The 21,982-nt window shown below is 39.6% G+C and overlaps 2 long non-coding RNA genes across 2 annotated transcripts in view; one reads left to right on the top strand and one right to left on the bottom strand.

The window, feature by feature from the left end:
• The window catches only part of LOC121668436, a 203,741-nt gene that overhangs the window by 44,834 nt on the left and 136,925 nt on the right, over window positions 1-21,982 (bottom strand). Inside the window, exons 12-13 of the long non-coding RNA XR_006017377.1 lie at window positions 17,119-17,211; window positions 15,719-15,833 (exon numbers count right to left, since the gene is read on the bottom strand). This is a non-coding gene — a long non-coding RNA (uncharacterized LOC121668436). The remainder of the gene's footprint in view (window positions 1-15,718; window positions 15,834-17,118; window positions 17,212-21,982) is intronic.
• LOC121668447 lies at window positions 5,306-14,046 on the top strand. The gene is made up of 3 exons (XR_006017380.1): window positions 5,306-5,523; window positions 9,673-9,787; window positions 12,782-14,046. It is a non-coding gene; the product is annotated as an uncharacterized LOC121668447 (long non-coding RNA).

Here is a 21,982-nt window from a genome sequence, read left to right as displayed (position 1 = left end):
GGAAAGAGCATGGCCACACTGGCCTTATTCCAATTCCTAGAGAACATATGTATCAATAACACTTACATAGAAGTATTCATTTGTTTCAGTGGCTTTTGCAAGCTGAATGAACTCAAATTCTCAGAACATCTAGTCTGTTTCTTCCCAGATGTAGATGCTATAGAACAAATCCTAGCAATTAATGAGTAAACTTCAAAAAGGCTTGAAGTTGCTTTCAATGGAAAATCAAATGTTTGAACAATTTTTTTCAGTAATCAGATCCCTGATGACATAAAACTGATCTGGAAATCTCACAAGCACTGTCATTGCAAGGTCAGCAATTCAAGCCTGAGATGCCACAAAGCCAGCTCATGATATCTTGAGGGCTGCTCCTGACAGTAGAAAATGAAGATGGATATAAAAGAAAAAAAGCATCTTTAGAGTTGAACAGAAACAAAATTTCTCCGTTAATAAAACAGGGGCCCAAAACACCAGAGAGATCCAAGCATTCCACCTGAGAGGAAAACCCTTCCATTTGCATTCATAGTTTTGCAGATACCAGAGAAATCAGAGGAGAAACTTGGAAGAAGTCCCAGAGATAAGAAAAACTTCTGACAATTTTGTTCACATTCACAAATATAATCAGCGAGGAGACAATAATTCACAATTTCTGATATTTCTGATGAATACGCTGAACATGCTGGAATTTACTCCACTCTGACTTTCAGAACTGCTGCCTTTTGACTTTAGGATGAAAGCTTGGATAGCTCACCAAGTAACCCAGACTGGTTCATCTGTTTTCCCCTAGCCTGTTTCTTACCACATGTCTCATGAAAGACATTAAACACATACAGACTGTAAGGAATCAAAATACCAGATACTACTGCATAAATGTGCACAAGTATCTCAGTGAATCGTTGGGAAAAGGGAATGGATACTGGTTGAATTCATTAGGAATAAGAATTGCAAAATATATTAGAGTCCTCTAGAAACTGTGCTGTGTGCTCAAGAGCCTGGTGCTCCAGCTGCTGTTTTGTGGAGCCTAAGTGAAAGGAAAGCCTCATCCTGGGCCTAGGTCACCACCTTAAATGGTTCCCTCCCTAAGACATGTCCTAAATGCTGCTGTTATTCTTTTGTGACAATTATGCTTTGTATGAACAGGAACTTGTTTTATACAGCTCACTTATGCCCAGAAGGAGAAACCTCACTGGTTTTGTGATCATTTTCAGCAGCAGTGTCCCTGAAGGTGGCACATTTGGAAATGACATTATTTCATACTGCTGCATAGCAGCAGTTGGCACCCCAGTCTCTCAAAGATACTACTTGAGCAATATAAAATAGCCAACACCCACAAGGAGAAACAGATTTCTTCTCTATCCCAAAATATACCTCTGCAGAGTACCTGTTGTATTGCATTTAATCTAATTTACTAAAGGAGAGTTGAACCCCCTTGCTGCAATCAAGCTATTTTTAAAAAGAGATTGGTGATTCAGCTGAATGGTGACTAAATCACTGACAAATTTCCCCTGTCAGCTTGTGTGTATAAAAAGATGCTTTGCTGGAATGTATCATCTGCAGATACCACTATCTTTTTGGAGTGATTGGGGGTTTTCCAGTCAAACTATATTACTTTAATAATTATTTAAAATTATATGCATATGAAGCTTTTAGCACGTTTCAGAAAGGCACCAGGTCATACAATTGAGCTGTACTGGGTTTGCATGGCCAGGTTTTGGTCACAACTGGGGCTAGCAGTAGATTCTGTGGGCAGTTTCCAGAAGCTTTCCCCAAATCAAACAGAGCCAATTTCAGCTGGCTACAAGATGGACCCACCACAGGAGCAAGACTGTGCGAGAGGAACAGCTCTGCAGACACCAAGGTCAGTGCAGGAGGGGCGGGAGGAGCTCCAGGCGCTGCTGCACAGATTTACCTGCAACCCATGGTGAAGATCATGGTGAGGCAGCTGTGCCCCTGCAGCCCATGAAGCAGAGATCCATCTGTAGGCCCTGCAAGGGATCTACACTGGAGCAGGTGGATGCCCAAAGGAGGCTGTGACCCCACGGGAAGCCCAAAAGACTCATTTTGGAGCCATTATGGAGGATTGTCTCGCATAGAGGGGACTCCCCACTGGAGCAGGGGAAGAGTGAAGAGTCATCCCCCCAAGGAGGGAGGAGTGGCTGAGACAAGGACTGACTGCAGCCTTCATTCCCCATCCCCTGAACCACTGGATGGGAGGCAGGTAGAGAAAAACAGGAGTGAAATTATGCCTGGAAAGAAGGGAGAAGTAGGGGAAGGTGTTTCTAAGATTTTGGGTTATTTCTCATTATCCTACTCTGATTTAATTGGCAATAAATTAAACTAATTTCCCCAAGCCGAGTCTGTTTTGCCCATGACAGTAACTCGTGAGTGATCTCTCCCCATCCTTATCTTGACCCACAAGCTTTTCATTGTATTTCCTCTCCCCTGTCCAGCTGAGGAGGGGAGTGACAGAGTGGCTTCAGTGGGTACCTGGTGTCCAGCCAGCGGCAACCCATCACACGAGCCACAACAGAGAGAATGTAGAACAGGTATTGCACAAGATCATTAGCAGCAACTGCTTGTTTAATTTACTTTATATGAACTGAATGTATCTTCTGAAAGGCTAAACAGAGATACATTCCCATGAAGAGAAATGCAGAGTCATCCCCCATTCTGAATGTTAGTCTGCAACTCAAAGGGTGCAGGCTGAGCTGCTTGCTTCTCTGCAAGCTGCTGCCTTTGGCAGGTACGGGATTACGTCTATGGGCTAGAGACGACTCTGATGCCTCCTACAGCTGTTCCTGCCTGCAAACTTCCAGTTAATATAGCAGAATAAGGAGGGGAGAAGGTGAGTTCTTCATTTACATCAGCAGAGGGAAAGAAATTAAATCCGTAAAGTAAGCTAAACTGGAAACGAAGTTGAGCAACAACTATTACAGTCCCTTGAGTAGGGCACTTAATTACGCTATAGCTCCTTGGAAACTGCCTTCTAGGGACTAGAGCAGAACTCATGTTTATGACATTTATCAGGATGTAAATTTGGAATATAATAAACCTGACAGTTCACTAGTGGGTTTTCTTGGTCCTGAAAAACTGATTTCCTAGGAAATTACTTTTTAAGATCTACCTGTAGCTCTGTCTGGTTTCTCTGATGATTTACAGGACCAGGTAACATGTTTTCTTGCCATGGTGAGAGAGTCTTAGAGAGCACAGATGAATGTTTGTCCTTCTCTTCACCTTGATTTTAAAATCTCCCCGTTCATGTCAGCGAAACTTGTTACACATTTAATTAGCAATTTCATTGATGCAGAGTTAAAGACAGTTTAGTAAATAGTCTGTCTATTATTTCTATCCTCATAAGTCAATAATGAAAATTATGTCACTCAGAGGACAGCATATGCAAATAAATGTGCATATGATAGACTGCAAGCAGAATTCACTGGCACCTAATAGGTGTTTAATTGCTTTGGAGTGCTACTAAAAAAAAGCAATATTATTAGGATGTTTTTCTTGCAAATGGGTTTTAGAAGCATACGGTCAGTGCTGTATAGTCACAGTCTTATAATTAAAACTAAATAGGTTAGAAATTACAATGTAGAAGAAAATAAAAGCTCAGCAGCAAAGCATATATACGGCTAAATAGTGTGTGGTGTGTGGGGCTTGTGGGTGCACCTAAATGCTGTGCTCCAGCACTACACCTGCCAGGAATTACCATTAGGGCTTAGGAGGGACTGTGGCTGTCTAGTGAGGCCTCAGAGAAACAAATACTGAGCTGGGGCTGGCACGAGTACAAATTAACCAATTAAGGCACCTGTATCAATATAAGCATCCTGACTCATTGTTTAATGGGATAATTGAAATTCTGTAGAGGAAATAAAGTTGATTACAGGGATCAAACAGAGGGAAAACTCTCTAAGCATTTGTCTCTTGCTTGTGACAAGCTGTAGCTTATGAGGCTGCTGACATGGAACAAATAGCAGTATGGGGAGTGAAAGGTCAGGTCATGACTTTTTAGTGTCTACAATAAAATTGTGTACATGCTTGTCTATGAAGACATAGACAAAGTTCTGCATGTTTAAGAATAAATGTGAAGTCTATATTACAACTTTTTGTATGTATCTGAATTCCCAGAACATCTTGGTTTTACCTGATAAATTCTTGGTATAATGCAGTTCAGCAGACTTTCCCATATTTTAACATGAATCTAGAAAATAATTTACAATACAATCCTAGGTGTCTACTCCTTGCTTTTGATGGGTGGATTTGCCCATGAAAGCATATGATGGTGGAAGAGAAAAAGTCAAAGTGATGAGGGGCTAGTCGGGTTCTTCAATCCAAGGAAATAAGATGCAGGTGATTTACTCCCTCTAAACAGAAGACAAACAGATCTCCAGAGAGAAGGAAGAATGAAAGGGAAATTCACTGTATTCTCAGGAAGCAATCAATCACAAAAGGTCAGCAGGCCTTTCACCAGAATATGTTTGAAGAAGAAAATGAAAAGTCATCTGTGGCTTATTGTGTCCAAATGTATGATTTCCTTTGAAGGATTCAAAATACTTTTGTCCAACGGAAATTGAGGCCTACATAACTTCTCTTGCATGTTTCTGAAGAGTAAGCTGATTATTTGGGGGGAAAAAAATAAAATCAAGTGCAATAAAAGACCTAGCATTATCTTTTCTTCATCTGTCAGATGAACGTTTCAGGTGCACAAGACTTGTCATATTTTATCTGAGATATCAACAGAGAAACAATTAAAAAACACCTAATGCTTTATTTATTTATTTATTTATTCCCATTCTCCCATTTTTATTTCTTTGTTTTTATTTAAATCTGGCAGCCATCTTTGGAGATGGAGTTAAACTGAAACTATTTCCTAAAAAATTGGAAGGTACAGTATCCATTATTAAATATGGTTATATGGTATCTGGAGGCCAAGTACAGTTGGACTTGATGATTTTTGAACTTTTTTTCCAACCTATGCGATTCTAAGAGTTTTGTACATGCTCTCTTGGGAACTACTGACTGTGCTCATGGATTGTGTGATTAGACCCAGCAGATTCCTCAAAAAAGGCCCAGGGTCAAGCCTGGACCCTTTCTCATCTCTCACTTTGCACCGGATAAATTGTACCACTACTTGATCTAGCCTGGAGATAAACCTGGGCTGCCCTGCCTGCAAACCCAGCTCTGCATTCCAGACAATTTTTCATTCAACAATTTCACTAAGATTTGGTCAGCATGTTTTTCTGCACTGGGCCACTCTGATGCAGTGTGTTTCTCCCTAAAATCTGTACAAACTATTGTTCTCCAGGCTCAGGAGACACACTTGTGGGATATATTTTTTCTATATACTGGAAAAAAATTTCCATTTACTGGAAAATATACTAGATTTTCCATATTTTCCAGTATATTTCCCTGTATTTACACTGTTTACTTTCTAATTCCTGCTGTTACTCTTTGCAGGGCACAGATCTTTATAGGACTCCAGCTGTAATGAGCTGTATTTCTCAGGATGCAGATCTTCCATTGGTAAGTATAAGAATCCTATAGTTCAGTTTTGGAACTGCAGGAGCAGCTGGGAACCATGAAATTGAATAAGGGCCAGTGTTACAACTCTCTTTAGGCTACAGAAATTTGCAAAGCAAAAGTCTTCCATTTGAGGAGTTTAAAAGAATTTCCTTTCAGTTGAAAATGTCCAACCTTTCTGTTCCAATTTAATGGAAGTCTGGCATTTCAAAATTTTCCCTAATTTTACATCAAAACCAAAGATGAAAAAGGATAGAAATTCTCTATTCAATAATAGAAATTCTCTACTTAATAATGACTGACATTGACTAGAACACACAGCACACCATAATGTTATTGAAACAAATAAAATAAATGAGTACTCTGTAAGCTCCAGAACACATAATGAAATGAAACATAATGAAACACATAATGAAACACATAATGAAACACAGAAGTCCATTAAATTTATTATTATTTTCTATAATGAGAGTCTACCCATCTTATCAAACTTCTGTGATAAAATTTGGCCCTTCTGGGCCTGATGAGTTTTGCAATTTGTACAAATGAAGTAATTCTTACCCAGCACTATACACACAGAAGAAAGGTGCACGCTGACCAAAAACAAGGACGTGCAGAAATTTTTTAAGTGAAACCACACTGAATGAGCATTAGGATCCTTCTGTAGAAGAAAATTAGAAGAACAATCATATTAGGACAAAAAGATGATGAAAAAATATGCACTTTCTATAAGCCCATGATGAAGTTAGTGTCTCAGCAGATGCCAGATTCTGCTTTGAAATCTGTTTATTGACCTGTAACTTGTGCAAGCAGGATGACTCAAAGGTAATTGACAAGAGAGAAAAAGAAGTAATATGTTGTTGAATGTGCCCTGAGCTGTTTTCTCACCACAAAACTCTCCCATACATGTATGTCTTGTAATTAAATATTATACAAAATTCTTGCTGAATATAACTATCGTGGCTTTCAGATATGTCTGTCCTGGAAGAGCTCACAAAAAAACCCCAAAAACATAACAATAAAAATAATGTATTCTGCTCTTGGCATTTCATATAGTATAAGGTATACTCTTTGTTGCCAGTTGCAGCAACAAAGCCAACCACAGCAGCATGTGATTAGGACTCTGAAATCTCTCCTTTATCTGAGATTGCTTTTTGAAATCAAATTCAGGCAGAGAGAAAAGGAGAAACAAACAAGTTTACCGCAGCTCTGCAGTAGCAAATAATCAAGATAACTACTTGAGGAACATAAAGTGAAGCACCAGATTCTTCATATAATATGATAATTGAAACACAGGTGTTGAATATCCAGTTATGTGCAGATCTCTCTCCTCTCCGAGAATGGAAAGGGTGCAGAAGGGTTAGCCTGAGATGAACAACGATGCAGGGGAAAAGAGAGCCAGTCTGTGAACTAGAGGACAAATCTATCTCAACCTAGAATTTGTCATCGCCTGTGTTGTACAGACAGTCTGCTCAAACGCATGACAAACGACACTGCTATTCATAGAGCAGGCATAACACAGGTTGCCACAATCTAAATTCTTACCAATACTGTCTGTCCCATGCACCAAGAAATGTCATGCATTAAGCTGTAGAGTACCACGGGCTGAAGGTGTTCTTAAGAGGAAATTACAGTTAATACAGCAAAAATTATCTAACAATTAGTTATGTGCAACTAACCGTTATGGGTTGTTAAAAAAACAAACAAAAACCCAACCACTGAGGCTTTTAGCACCTCTTTTTACAGTTGCACTGCATTTCAGGAAATGAGAAATATTTAATCTCTGGTTATAAGGAAGTAATATTTTGTTTTGACATCAGGTCTGGGGAGAAGATTCATCCAAATGCTCCACATCAGTCCTTGATTTGCACAGCTATGAAAACAAGGGTGCATCTTTGACTTATTTGTAGCCCTCTTCTGTCTTTTTAAATATATTTTAAGACAGGCACAGATTGTCTAGCCAATGAGTTATACTGTATGCATAAAAAGATGTGGATAATAATGTTCTGGCTTCTTCATACAGCTTCATGGAGAATCTTGGCTTTAGGCCAAACAACTGCAAAAGCAAAGCTTTTTTTCCCCTCAGCATTTTAGCAAAGTGCACATAATACACCTTTAAGTAAATTAGTGTTATAACAGGTTTCTACTGATCCATCTTGAGGAGTCAAATGAGAACCAAAAATAAATCCTGTTTTCAATTTCCCCTGAGCAGCAAAATGATTTGAAATCCTTCCTTGCCACAGGAAACAAACAGATAAAAACCCCAAGTTTGGCAATGATTCAGTAAATATATGTGCCTGTTTAGTATTTAAATCCAGGATCCAAGGAACTCTTCATTAGAGAAGAACTTGCAACATATCCAATAAAGGTAGGAAGCAAGTGCGACTCTCCAAGAAAACCCCTTCCTTTGTAGTCAGGTGCTTTGTGGCATTTGCAAAGGAAAACTCAATTCAGAGCATGCAGCAGATGTTAAAGCCTCCTCTGCAGAGAGGTGCAGAACACGTAAATAGCCACGTACCATAAGTATACCTGTGCTTTAAGGGACTGGCAAAGTATAGGTGAAGATATGAGCAGATACTATTTATGGGAATAAACAGCACAGGCTAAAAAATAGATTGTAACTTCAACTTGAATTATGAAAAGGGGAAACCCCCCCCCCCATTTGGAAAATTCCTGCAGAACAGCAAAGTCATTGAATCAGTAACAAACACAGCAAGCATTTTGAAGCAGAAGAGCCCTTACCTTTAGGGCTGATGGAATTATATGCAGTTTTTCAAGTAACTGCTCCTGGAGTTGTCTGAGATAAGTGATTGTATTTTCAAAAATGGAAACAAGATGATCTCATTTGAAAGTTCAGTACTTCCTTAAAATATTTATGTAAAAAAAGTGGTCCCTAGCAAGGAGATTTGAATGTGTTGAAGAAGAGGACAAAAAGTAGAAACAGTAGCTCAGCATTCAGCTGAATTTTAGTACATACATTTTTAAAAAGCATAAAACCATAGTGTATGATTTCATAGATATAGCTGAGATCAAATCCCTGAAAGGAGATTTCACTGAATGTACTTGACTGGCACAAACCAGACCATCTCTAATTTTGCTAAAAACACATTTCACTGAATGTACTTGACTGGCACAAACCAGACCATCTCTAATTTTGCTAAAAACACATGCATGTTATATTATTTTTCTTAGTGCCTGTTAGTATAATTGGCATCAAGAAACAAAAAGAAATCTTTTTTTGTATCATTGTTGCTAATGTGATGTTCTGTTTGGTTTTCAGCAAGGCATATGTATAACACGTCACTAGTGGCAGCGGCAGTGTAAGGAGGGAGCATGATTATCATGACACCAAGCTAATTAAGATTAGCCTGAAGAAAGCAAAGGATGCCCTCCTCTCCAACTCTGTAGAACTAAAAGAAGGGGGAGAACAAGGGAAATATTTATAACAGTTTATATAAGAAGTTCTTGATTTTGTTCTGCTTATGTGGAATTGCAGCTGAATAAAGTGAAAGGAGAGAAACGGAAAGTATTTCCCGGTCCTTAGAAAAATAACAAATGGGTTGTTAATTGGCAAGTGCTTAAAGGGCTGGTTCTAATCAGGGTAAATGGGCTTGTTTTTCCAACACTGGGTCCCACATCAAAACAGCAAGAAACAATTGAAAAATCTCTGCTGAAGAAAGCAAGAGGAAGTGGGTTGTCACCAGCTGTTCAAAGACAAAATCCTGCAACAAATGTGTAGCAGCAGATGCCATGTGAAGCTCAGGGAATGTAAATGCATATGAATCATCACATAAGCTTAGGGGGGACAAGCTGCAGGCCAGATCCTGGGGGCAAAGATTTTTGTGACTTTAACCATCTCTCCACTTGCTTTGTACTTTGTTCAAGTACACAGTATATTTTTTTGGAAGAAGGTATTTTTAAGCCCTGTTAAAGAGCCCTAAGCAGAAGGAGAGTATCTTACAAAAATATTATTCTTTGGGCCTATGACATCAAAAAAGGAGATGGTCCAACATCTTTGTCTGTCCAGCAGGGAGAAGAATTTAAAACATTTCCCCCTTCCCCCTCTTTTTTGAGGTTCATGATAATGATAAAAATCGTTAAAAGGATAATTTTTATAATTTCCAGCATTTCACTACTTGTTTTCCCCTGCAGTTTCATAAATAGCTGAACTGGCACCCTGGGAAAGGATACAAAATTGGCATAGCATCAAAAATAGAAGAACTACCTGCTGTGTTTCACTGAGATAATCCCGAGGATCCCATCTCAGGTTGGTTGCCCCTGGGCAGAGGGATAAGACTTTCCAAAAGTTAAAGTATGATGGAACTTGAAAGGAAAGTGACAGAAGTATGCTCTCCAGGAGTTTTCAACAAAATTCTGTTTCTCTAAAAGAAGTAGCAAGACAGAGACAGAGGGAGGAGTCCCAGACTCAGCTCTTGCCTTGGCTGTCCCAGCTGTACATATTTAGGCACTCTCATACTCTAGTCGTTATAAAAAACACACTGATTTGCACAATTCCATAATCTTATAAGAAAATAGGTCATTGGCGATTATCAAATTCTCATCCATTTAATTTCAAAATTCTCTTCTTGTTTTCCCCCAGCAACACCAAGATCTCACACAGAGAGGAAAAAAAGGCTTTAGCAGAAGAGGTGGATCTACATTTTGCATGGAGGTGGATCTACATTTTGAATCCATTTTTATGTTTTATGCTACCATGTTCCACAGTGACAGATCCTGAGAACTCCCTCCTCCCAGTTGCCCTCAAGGCAGCCATCCCCAGTTTCTCCACCGAATTCACGCTGCTTAACATGTCACAAACAAGGAGAGGCTTTTTGTGCTTTAAAGGAGAACTCCAGAGCCGACTGGAAAGAGTGATTTAATTACGTGAAAATATGATGATATTTTGATATTAAAACATACTGATACGTGATCTTTCCTAGTTTAAAGAAAACAAACAAACAAACAAAAAAAAAAAACCCAAAAAAAGAGAGAGAGGGAGTGAGGAGTATGAGCCCTCAACAGCCGGTGGTGCAGACATTTGGAAATTCACCTGTGCCAGAAGGCACACTGCAGGAGTATCAACCCAGTGGGGAAACAATGACACTCTGAGCTGCACTGGGTGATGATTTTCAGGCTCCATTGGGGTGATGCCATGAACCTGGTGGAACCTGTCACATATACCTGCAGACTCTATCAGTGGTTAAGGGAGGCATATAAGATTACAGTATTCTTTGGGATATTTTATCTGCAAAGCTACCCTTTAAGAAACAAAAAGCCCCAAACGCATTTGTACCTGATCTCAGGAAGGAGGCTTGAGGACTAGGCTTTGCCATGTCTCACTGCAGAGCGCAGGCAGGAGCCAAGCATTAGCAAGTCCTTCTTCTGTACCTGGGATAATTTAGCAGGAAAGGAATGAAATGAGCTCCTGCTGCCCTTTATGCCCTGCTTGCCAGACATGTGGTTGAAAGAAACCGCTAGTGGCATTTTATGTGATCCAAGCCAGATTCTTCTCCAGGCTGATGATGTGTTCACTTCTCCAATTGTACTTCCCATGGCTGGTAATCGGGGTCCCCCCATGGGAAGGGATGGGACAGCCCGGGGGAGCCTGACAGCACACAGGCTTGTTCCTGGATGCAAACTGTGACATGAATCCACAGCTCATGGTGTTTGGTTCCTCAGGGATGAGAGTGGACCACAGAGCAGTTACTGTATTTCCAAGGGAGGGAAATCCAGCCTGACTTGGTTTTGTCATAAGTGATTAGATTTTATAGTGTGCTTATGTACTTCTCCTAATCAAATTAGCATGTTGGCTCAAAATCAGCCTAGCAGAAAACCTCTCATTTTCTTACCCATTCTGCTTCATTTATCACCTGGAATTACCAAAGTTTTGAGGTTTTCTTTTCTCTCTGACTAGGCCCAGTTCTGCTTAGCTTATAAAATTTGAAACATTCATTGCCCAAGGTTGCAAGAGCAATGAATATTTATAATTCCATCTTCCCAGCACACTCAGAGGTGTCTCACAGTGTGACTTCACATTAGAAATGTCCCACCTGTAGGGATCACTCAGAAAAACACAGATTACAAGTCTGTACAACATAGAACAAGGTCAATACCCAAATTATGGGAATTATCACGTTAAAAAAGGTTGCATATCTGATGATGCACTGCACCAACACTGATTTATAGGTGCTGTACTAGTGACTCTCCCCTGTGAAGACAGAATTTCAGCTATTAAGTTACGCCATTATTCCCTGGTTCTTTTTCTGAGGCTTCTCATGAATCAGCTGCAAATTGTATAATGCACTCCTCTCACCTTTTACAAAGTTAGCCCCATCTCCAACAGCAAGAAATGAAAAAAGGGTTTCTCACCTGGCTTCAGAGCCCAGGGAAATATTATAGTTTAAAGAACATTGTGACTAGTGCTGGTGACAAAACACAGGCAGGACTCCAACTATGAGAACTGCTTAGAAAATACTGCAAATGAAACTTCCTGACCCTCCTGGCACCTTCTGTTAATTTGCTGCAAATATGAGTCTTTTTCTAGGCTGAAGCCACACTTTAAAAAACACAACACCCATCCCATTCATCCCCAAAAATGCAATTAAAGCTTAATGTTAATTCAGATTATTTTCCTATTCAAGACAGAGCTATGAGGATTACAGTCAGTTTTAACACTTGTCAGGAAAATATGGTTCCTTCCACTTTGCAGACAGGCAATTAACATTCAGCAGCAGCACTGAAATTAGAAACCATCTAGAGGCCATTTTAGGCCAAGAAAGTTTTGCCATTGATTTTAATGCATCAAGATATAACGTATTCTCCAGTATCCTGCCCTTTCCTATTTTTCCCAAACTTTGGGTGAACCATTAAATTGAAGCCTGCCCTGTAAATCCCATAAGCTATTAATGTAGTTCCCTTAGCTGGAAGATAGATTAATGACCTGAGACTTCTGTAGAATATTTGCTACTTCAGTGCAAATTAATATCATATTTCATCCTCATTTTATACGCACATCCAGCACTTCCTTCTGCAAAGGATACCAGAAGGAGCTGATTATTCAAATGCCAAGATTCTAAATCTTATCTTCAAATTTTTAATCAAACTGTTTAACATGAGTCTTAAATTGCTGCATTTCCATTTTTCATACTTCTCTCACCTAATTTTTCATGTTAAGAACAAAGAAAAAATTTAAAACTCAGATGTGTTTAGGAGGGGTTTTTTTAATACTAATAAAATTTTTTAAATGCTTTATGTTTTTCAGGACTCTGCTCTCCTCCATACCTTGAGCTGGGACTAAATACAAATGTCTTTCACTTCACCCAGGTCTAAGTTCTCAGTTTTAAAAAAGGTAGTTTTAAATTTTCTAGGTATTGTATGCTATCCTGCAAATAATGATTTTGTCCACAGTCTGCTATATTTTTTTATATTCTCAATTAAATTACCGATTTTTCTTCACTGCTTAAAAGAACATTGTTCACTAAACACATTTCTCTGACACTGAATGCAATTGCTGGAGAAAGCAAAATCATGAAAACATGAAAATGGCTTGAGACACGTTTAGTTCTAGAAAACTGTGGTCAGGCTTCCTTTCTGTAGGAATTAAAATTTATGGCAAGGTCTCCAGTTCCTCAGGCAAGCACAGCAGGCTATTAGAGGAAATAGAAGTGGCAGTGGGGGAAAAGACGAAGTTGTTTTCTCTTACTGTTCCTTCTTGCCAGCACTTTAAAAAAGTTTCGTCTTTACTTGTAAACAGTAAAACTAGGTTGAAACTTCAAACTAACAGCAAAAATGTTCTTTCTTACTATACTTCAAACCCTCAATAATAATATTACTATTAATAAAAAGAAAAAATGTTATGAACATCACAGAAAACACCGGTTTGGAATGAAACTACACATTTTATTTTCTGTCTATATTTGCTATTATAAAAAATCTATGAAGAAAACATAGTCCCTTTACAAAATTTTTATTCTTGAATCCTTATGCTCTGTTTTGGCACCAGCATTAGGTATCAAATCACAGGCACATCACAAATTTAACGGAGACTTGCAAACACATTCACTTACACTTGATCAAGCTACCTTGTAAATTTCATTAGCTGGTATTGAGGATTGCTGTGGTCAAAACAGTATTGGAGAGCATATTTCAGACACTCACCCCTCTCTTGATTAAAAATATCCTTTATATCCAGTCTTAACATATTTAGAACTGACTGTGTCATTTGTAGAGGACCTGCAAGGAACATCTCATTCAACTGGCTGACCACTTCAGGGCTGACCAAAAGGTAAAATACGTTGTTAAAGGTATTCTCTAAATGACTCTTAAATGCTGACAGGCTGGGGACATCCACCACTTCTCTAGTAAGCCTGCTGCAGAGTTTGACCACCCTCTTGGTAAAGAAGTGCTTCCTAATGTCCAGTCTAAACCTCCCCTGGTGCAGGTCAGCAGTCCCTCCTGAGTGTAGGAATTGTATTGATTTACCAAAATATGAATATCAATCTAATATCGATATCCAACTGAAATGGACACAAACTCTCTAACAGTTTAGAGTTAGAAAGTGTATGTTTTATTCGGTGCCAGGCACTGCGTGGGATAGCTCCCTAAGACACAGGGCCCTGATCCAAGCAAACACAAAGCTTTTTATTTACAAAAATTATGACTATCCAAAATACAAATGTATATTCATAACATTAACACCTCCCATTCTCCGCTTCGTATGGAAATGAGCTTAAATGTCATTAAGCATGCGTAGGGTGTGTTCTGAATGGAGTCGGTGGTCTTGAACTGGGTCAGTGATCCTAAAAAAGATGAAGTAACTCATCTTCCTCATTTTGACCTTTTTGCCTTTCTGAACTTTAACAATCCTAATTACTTTAGTGACCTCCAAATTTCTTCTTGTGTGACTTTTGAATAAGTTCCCACAGAAGGAGGAAATTGGTAATTGTCCTGGTTCCCTAGACCAGCTTATCAATGTTTCTGTTCCTTGTTCTAAGCACAGCTAAGCAAACATGCAAATGACAAATCATCAGTTATTCAGTAATCCATTACTAACACCTTGAAAACCCTTTCAGGTCCAGCTCTCTTAACTATTCCAATTAACTCTAGCTGGGCCCGAATTCCTTCCTATTCTAACTAATTTCAACACAGCTAGCCTATAACTAAAATCTTTATGTTTCTTTTAAATCTGTGTTTCAGTATCTGCCAGGTTAGTGGTTCTTCTCTCCTCTCCTGCCACCCCATTTCCCAACTGTGCTAATTCTCACTGCACTTCAAAGCAGCTGATGCCCTCCACAGTTCTCCTTCCTCCAGCAGCTGATCTCTTCTTTGTGCCTGTATGCACGCTTCTGGACTGACTTTCCTGGGGATTGACTTTTCTATGGATCAACCTGCTACATCTTCCTGTTCAACGAGGGTCTCTGACTCTTCCTGTCTTCTCCTCTCTCTTACATAATTTCCTCAGTGGCCATCTGAATGTCACCATTTGTGTGACCATGCTGTGAGTCCTCCCTTCCAGCTTGCGAAGGTACACTTGGAAGAAGGTTGGGCCATACCCTGAGGTTCAGTTTTCAGTGAAATAACCATGAGAAAATACTCATCAAGGCAGAAAACAGAGCAAGAAGTCAACAAGCGATACAGATGATACCATGAAGGATGACCAGATTTCACAGATGGTTAAGAGGGAGTGATGTGAAGATGGCCAAAGTGGGAGGTTTAGATTGGCTATTAGGAAAACTTTCTTCACCGAAAGAGTTACTAAGTATTTGAACAAGTGGCCCAGGGAAGGTATTTAAAATATTTAAAAGTGTGGATGTGACACTTAGGGACATGGTTCAGTAGAGGACTTGGTGGTGTTAGGGTAATGGCTGGACTTGATGGTCATTTCCAACCTACATGACTCCATGATTCTATGGAATCTCACATATAATGGAGGGGAGAATAAAACACATTTTAAAGAGTAAACCCTTGCTAGGTCCCAGGGACTGCTAGATGACTGGCTAGGTAACCCTATCAGAAACACCAAGTTTGGATACAGAGGTAGCAAAAGAGACTTGTGAGGAAAAAGTAACCAGGGTACAAAATTATTTGAGTAGACACTGAGAGAGGGAGGTGATCAAGATAAATGGGAGAACAGGCATGGGAAATGTAGGGGAGGGGAACAAATGGGGACAGCTGAATTGCTGTTGCTTGAGCTCTGCACCTGATCACCACAATCCATCCCATCTTCTCATTCAACTTGACTCCTATTTTCTGTGTAAGGTGTTGGATTTGTCTACCATGAGAATTCTTGCACAGCCCCTTGGTTTGAGAAATAGCTTTGAAGTTAGAAAAGAGAGATAAAAGGTTACAGAAGCAAGAGAGGTAGCAATGTACAGAACATGAAAAAATTCAGACTGACAAACTCCCCCTGTCCTGGTTTCAGCTGGGACAGAGTTAATTTTCTTCCTAGTAGCTGGTACAGTGCTGTTTTAACTTCAGTACGACAATAATGTTGATAGCACACTGATGTTTTGGTTGTTGCTAAGGAGTGTTTACAGGACAGGTGACCCAAACTGACCAAAGGGACATTCCACACCACAGAACACTGTGCCCCCTATATGAACTGGGGCAGTTACCCAGAAAGGAGCTGACTGCAGCTCAGAGATGGGCTGGGTACCCGTCAGCGGGTAGTGAGTAACTGTGTTTAATTAGTCTCTTTTAGGTTTTATCTCTCTCTCTCTCCCCCTATTCTTTTTATTACTATTATTGCTATATTTTACTTCATTTCAATGATGAAATTGTTCTTATCTCAACACATAAGTTTTACTTTTTTCCCCCCATTCTCTTTCCCATCCCACTTGAGGCAGGGTGGGGAGTAAGTGAGCAGCTGCGTGGGACTTAGTTGCCAGCTGGGGTTAAACCACAACACCCCCATAAAATCCTATTCAGACACTGCTATTGTTATTAGTTCATTGGTGCCCAAGCTGCTAAGCCTTTTGGCAAGGAAAATCAGAATGCAGTTGACTCCACTCTGCTGTAGCCAGCATGCTTCCAGTGCCCAACATAATTATTTTAATGCCAGCTCGAGTACCCCTGCACTGCAGCATTGCCATACTTTGTCTCAGCAAGGAAGAGAGAGAGATAAACAACTACACCTCCACTCAAAGCTTCCCCTTCTTTTGTCCTAGAGGTAACACTACAAGCAGCACTAACAAAAAGAAATAAAAATAAATAAATTGGCACTAGTATTGCCTCTGAGATCTCAGTAACTCTAACTGTAATAATCCAAATAAATTAGATAATTGGAAGACTCAATAGAAGCTTTCATAAAAAACACTGAGACCCAAGCTATCCTATCTATAATACTGATGAGGGGAAGAAAAGGGAAACTCACTAAACCAAAATCCAGAGGAAAAAAATCAACCTTGATTTAATAATTGAAACATCATGTTCCCTAACATTACACGTGACATGGTGTGGCATGACTTCTCTGATGCGCCAAACTCACAGACAACTGCCTGGTTTAGATGTTATTAGTCTGCTGACACCCTGTCTGTCTTAATTCTGCCACTTCCAAGTAGAAATAAAGTCACAGCTCTAAAACATGGTGTGGATACTCACTCATTGCACTTGTCTTTCCAAGCGAGCCTTCCCAACAGATCAGTTTACAAAGGCCAACCCCATTTGGCTGGTGTCATTCTCTTGAAATCTAAACTGTTTGAAAAGATAAATTATTGTTACTACATGCATAGCACCTGTCATATTTTACCCACTGAAATGTGCTATAAAATGCATTTCCAGTGACTGTCAGGGAAGGAAGGATTGGTGTTGGCTGCCACTAGTGACAAGTCCCTTCCTCCAGCCTTTTGCCTGAGTTGTGCAAAGCCCTCATGAAGATTTATCTACATCCTTTATCAGACTTGAGGAAAACCTCGACCTGGGCTCTCAGGTACTTGCTACAAATTCTTTCAACTTTAACCTGTGAAATAGATGCTGTCTTTCGACTGTTGGCAATTAGCTCAGTGTGAGAGGATGACAAGGAGGAGATTCTGGGCTCTTGTTCAGCAATGATACTGCTGCTCTTGGTTTGTCAACCAGCCAGGGACAAACAGTTTGTTGTGCTAGTGTTATCATTTTACTGAGCAGATCCCCAGTGCCACACTACAGCTGGCAAACAGCAGAAACAGAAGTAGCTCCATTAAAAGCATGTGCTGCACTCCAGCCTTCTATGGGACACATTTCTCACATCTGTCATCTTCACTCTGACTTCCCCACGTCACTCACATTCACCCTGGATTTTCCACATCCCCACATTTGCCACCTTAAGAATACCAAGTTTGAAGGTTTTCAGCCTACTGAAGAAAAAACACATTTAGCATTCACACAGTGAGAAAGCTGTCTTTTCCAAAATGTTACATTTAAGATTGATTCAGAATCATAATGGAATGAGACCTCAGCTGAGAAAAGGGAGAAGATGAAGTTAATTAAAGTGCTGTCCAGCTGGAACTTGAAAATTCTTCAATCAAGGAAATATATCATACCCTGCCTCTTCCCATGTACATTGAAAAAATAGCAACTGCTGTGGATTTAATTAAAACTTAGTTTTTAGTTAATATTCTTTACTTGATTCATTATTATTCAGTCAAGATGCAAAGTTATGACCCTCATCATGAAAAGAATGCTTTCCTACATTATGATAACCTATGTGATTTTTTTGTTGGTTTTGAATTTAGGCAGTTTCTTATAATACCTGGGGAAAGCTGGAGAACAGAAAGGTTACTAGCTCAGCTGGTTTAACTTGGCCATTTAGTTTAAAGGTGGAGGTTTCTGCTTGCTCTGTTTTGCTCAATAAATTTTCATTGTTTCTCAACCACAGATTTGAAATCAAAATGTCATATTTAGAGACAGATACTCAAAGATTGCACAAAACTCTTTCTCCATCAAAGCCCATAATCCACATTTTTTCACTAGTGAGGAACTGTGCTGCAGCTAAACAAGCCCACCTTGGTGCAGCAATGTATTAATTTTAATCTCTCTGTGGTTTCCTCATCACCTACAGAATCCAAATCCCAGCTCACCAAATACACCTGTATATAATTTTGAAAAGATTCAAACACATTTCTTCTTCCAGCTACAAGCACAACAACTTTTGGCATCAAGAGCAGTAACATTTATACCAGCATCCCTCAGCTGCAGTGCCACATTATGAATAAAGGATGAATTCAAAATCCCTGCAGGGGTGGATATCTCAACCTGCAGTTGCTCTGTCAGCAGGGCAGACTGCTGAGCTGCTCCCATGCTCCAGTGGCATAGACCCAAGTCTGGTGGGCTTTGCACAGTTGCATACAGTCTCACACTGACAAGGTTCTGCTGATTTCAGAGGCTATTTGGATCAAGATGGGATGGTACGTGGCCCAGGCTAATAGGATGCTCCAGACATTAGCTGGTCTCATCCTGCTATCTGCACTGCCTTCTCAAGCATGGGCATGCTGAGGAGCCAAAAACATACCACATCAATCAGTTTTCACCACCTGAACATGCTCCCTACCACCCTCTATGCTGATAGATTGGATTCACTTTGCGAACTGAAAATAAATCCTCCTGGCCTAATTGATAAATCAAATCTACGAGCTAAAGGCACTGCTTGACTGTCTGCCTCAGTGGCTGGGGAAAATGGCAAAACAACCACATTACAGACTTACATCCTGCCTTCAGGGACCAGCATTCAGCAGCAGAGGAATCTTTTCACCCTTCTAACATAACTGCCCACCCAAACTCATACAGAGATGCTGTGTTAGTTTCTGTTAGGGCAGTGAAGAGCACAAGCAGAGTCACTGGGGCTCCTGAATCAACATAAAAAATAAGCATGGTCTTTAAAAATATGCATAGTAAGAAGACTGCAGTTAAGGTGAAAATGTCCACTTTAACCTGGAGATGCAAATAACATAACAAAATAGGTTTAAGGCTTGTAAGGGATAGATGAAAGAAAATCTTATATCCAGTAGTTATCTGGGTTCCCACTGGGTGGTTGTGTAAGTACCATGCTTTCAACGTGTAATCTGTAACCCCAGCAACCGAGATTGTTTTAAAGGGGACAGGACTGGAAAATAAGGTCTCCACTCCCCAAAGCATGAGATAACCATCACAAAACAGCATAGGCTTAGGCAGGGAGACACATCTGGTAGGAAGGAGTCAAGGAGAGGCTGAGGAAGTTGCAGAAGGGTTAGGGTCAGGCAGGTGAGGAAAGGAAAATGCTCTCTGATGCCTACACACCTGCAATATGCACCACTGCTCACTTACAGGGTCTGTTTCATTTTAAATCTTTGTTGTATGATTAACCTAAGGGTTTAATAAATTAAAATGTAGTTAGAAAAAATAGAAATAAAAGAATCCTAAAAGAGGTTTCCCTCCATAAGGACTAGGATAGAAATGAGGAAAGATAACAGACAGCTGCTGCTCTCTGTGACTTCCTGCCCCACTCTCCACCTCAGCAGTTACAATTTTATGTCACATCAAAGATTCATAGAATATGGATCTAGATGCAAGAAAATGCTACCTAGATTTTAGAGAGACTATATTCTTCATATTAAGAGGTTTTAGTGTCTGTGGTTTTTCACTGTTTCATATCCTTTACAAAAGGAAAGGAGGAAACCTCACAATACTTCCTTGAATAAAAACCTTTATTTTGATGTTTTCTGTTCTGTAGACAAACTCACATAATGAAAGAATATGCAACATAAATAAATCCCCCAGTTTAACTTAAAACATGGTGGATAAATCCACAGAAAGCCCTATACAGTATTGATATACTTCTATTCAACTTTTAGAAATGTGTTTCCATGTGTCTAGGATAAACCAAAAAAATAGACAAAAGACTCAGCATGACTATAAATGTTTTTAAAAAAGAAAAAAAAGTAAAAAAACACCAAATACATTAAGTGTGGGAACTGAAATGAACGAATTAGTATTCCTGAAATTAATTTTTCACATTCATAGTAGTGCAGAAAAACTAAATTTAAGGCAATGTGATAGAGGACATGTCATTTACATACCTCCTTCTAGAGCAGGGAGTAGTGCTGACAAGTACACATGACATAAGAGAAAAGAAAATGTTGTAACGCTCATTCAGCAAGACCCCAGGAAGATCCACACAGAAAAATGCTTCTCTCTCTGAATTGTCTAGTGCAGCCTTTGAATTTTCCGTAGTCTTATTTCATGTTAACCTGTGTTAATCAAGAAAACCCAACTCACTGCCTGTTTTAGAGACCCCAGAGGCACACTCTGATCTGTGATGGTGAAGCCTTGCTACCAGGCGGCAGGAAGCAGAGGTAGGGCAGCAGCACAGCCTCTGCACCAAGGGCATGCACAGAGCAGAGTCAGTGCATCCACAACAATTCACAGCGATGTGGGTTTGAATTAAGAGCCACCACGTAAAAAAGTAGCCTGAAAAATGTGGTCCACAACACACACACTCACTGCTTACACTCGGATGTGTCTGAATATACACCACAAACATTTGCCAAGTGTCTAGACAAGCACTTCTGGTGGTATTAGCTGAGTAAATTTGCAGTGAGTTCGCACAAGCTACAACAGAGCTGTGAACATCAGCCTAGAGAAGGCCAAAAGAGGTAACAGATTAATCACATGGGATCAATTCCCATCTTTAGAGTAACACAGTGGGTCAGGCACATCCACACAAGAAAATGGTTTAAAAACAGAAGAAACGAAAAGATGATAAGATGTCTGTACACAATACCACGCAAACCAATACGTTAGGATAATGGCAAGCTCAAGTTCTACTTGCTTCAGTTTCCCATTCCTCACTGAATTAAGTAGCTAGAAGGGATGGATGATACCATGTGGAAGAAATAGGCAAATTAAAAGGATAAAATGGGGAAAGCCAGAAGGAGAAGAGAGACGACCAAGAGAAGGTAGAACAATTTTTGTCAATTCACTGTCCTTGCTATATTCTGCTGTATTTTTAAAAGATAATTTTTCCCTTTAGAAATACTCATCATTGGCCACGTGCCTGGATGAGTCAAAAAGAAGACACATGGGCACTCAACAGACAGGGAGATTTAATATATTGCCATTGTTCTCTGGAATTTATTTCAGATAATGAATGTTCTAGAACAGAATTCTTTTCCTTTGGTCCAAATATTACAGAAAATATTTAGCTTAAATCAGTCTGCTAACGTATTCTCATAACCGTGTATCTTTGACAGTAATGTTAGCAGCTAAAAATCCACAAAATAAACAATATAGAGAAAACTAGGTCATCAGTCATACTATGGAATGAAAAATGCAATCAGAGCTACTTTTAATAAATGCTCACACAGCATTTCTGCACTTCTGGGTTTCTTATACAGAAGCTTTGACATCGCTAAGTATTCGATGTTGAATTTTTATTTCCAAAAGAAGTTATAAATTAAGCAGCCTATTGTGCCTAGAGTAAGGTTATGATCACTGTACTATATGTCAAGTC

The sequence above is a fragment of the Corvus kubaryi genome, unplaced genomic scaffold, assembly GCF_017639235.1.
Source record: "Corvus kubaryi isolate FWS band 111438036 unplaced genomic scaffold, C.kubaryi_AGA036_p1.0 133, whole genome shotgun sequence".
Classification (NCBI taxonomy): Eukaryota; Metazoa; Chordata; class Aves; order Passeriformes; family Corvidae; genus Corvus; species Corvus kubaryi.
Note: the sequence above shows the minus strand (reverse complement) of the source record. Positions and strands in the feature narration are given on the sequence as shown.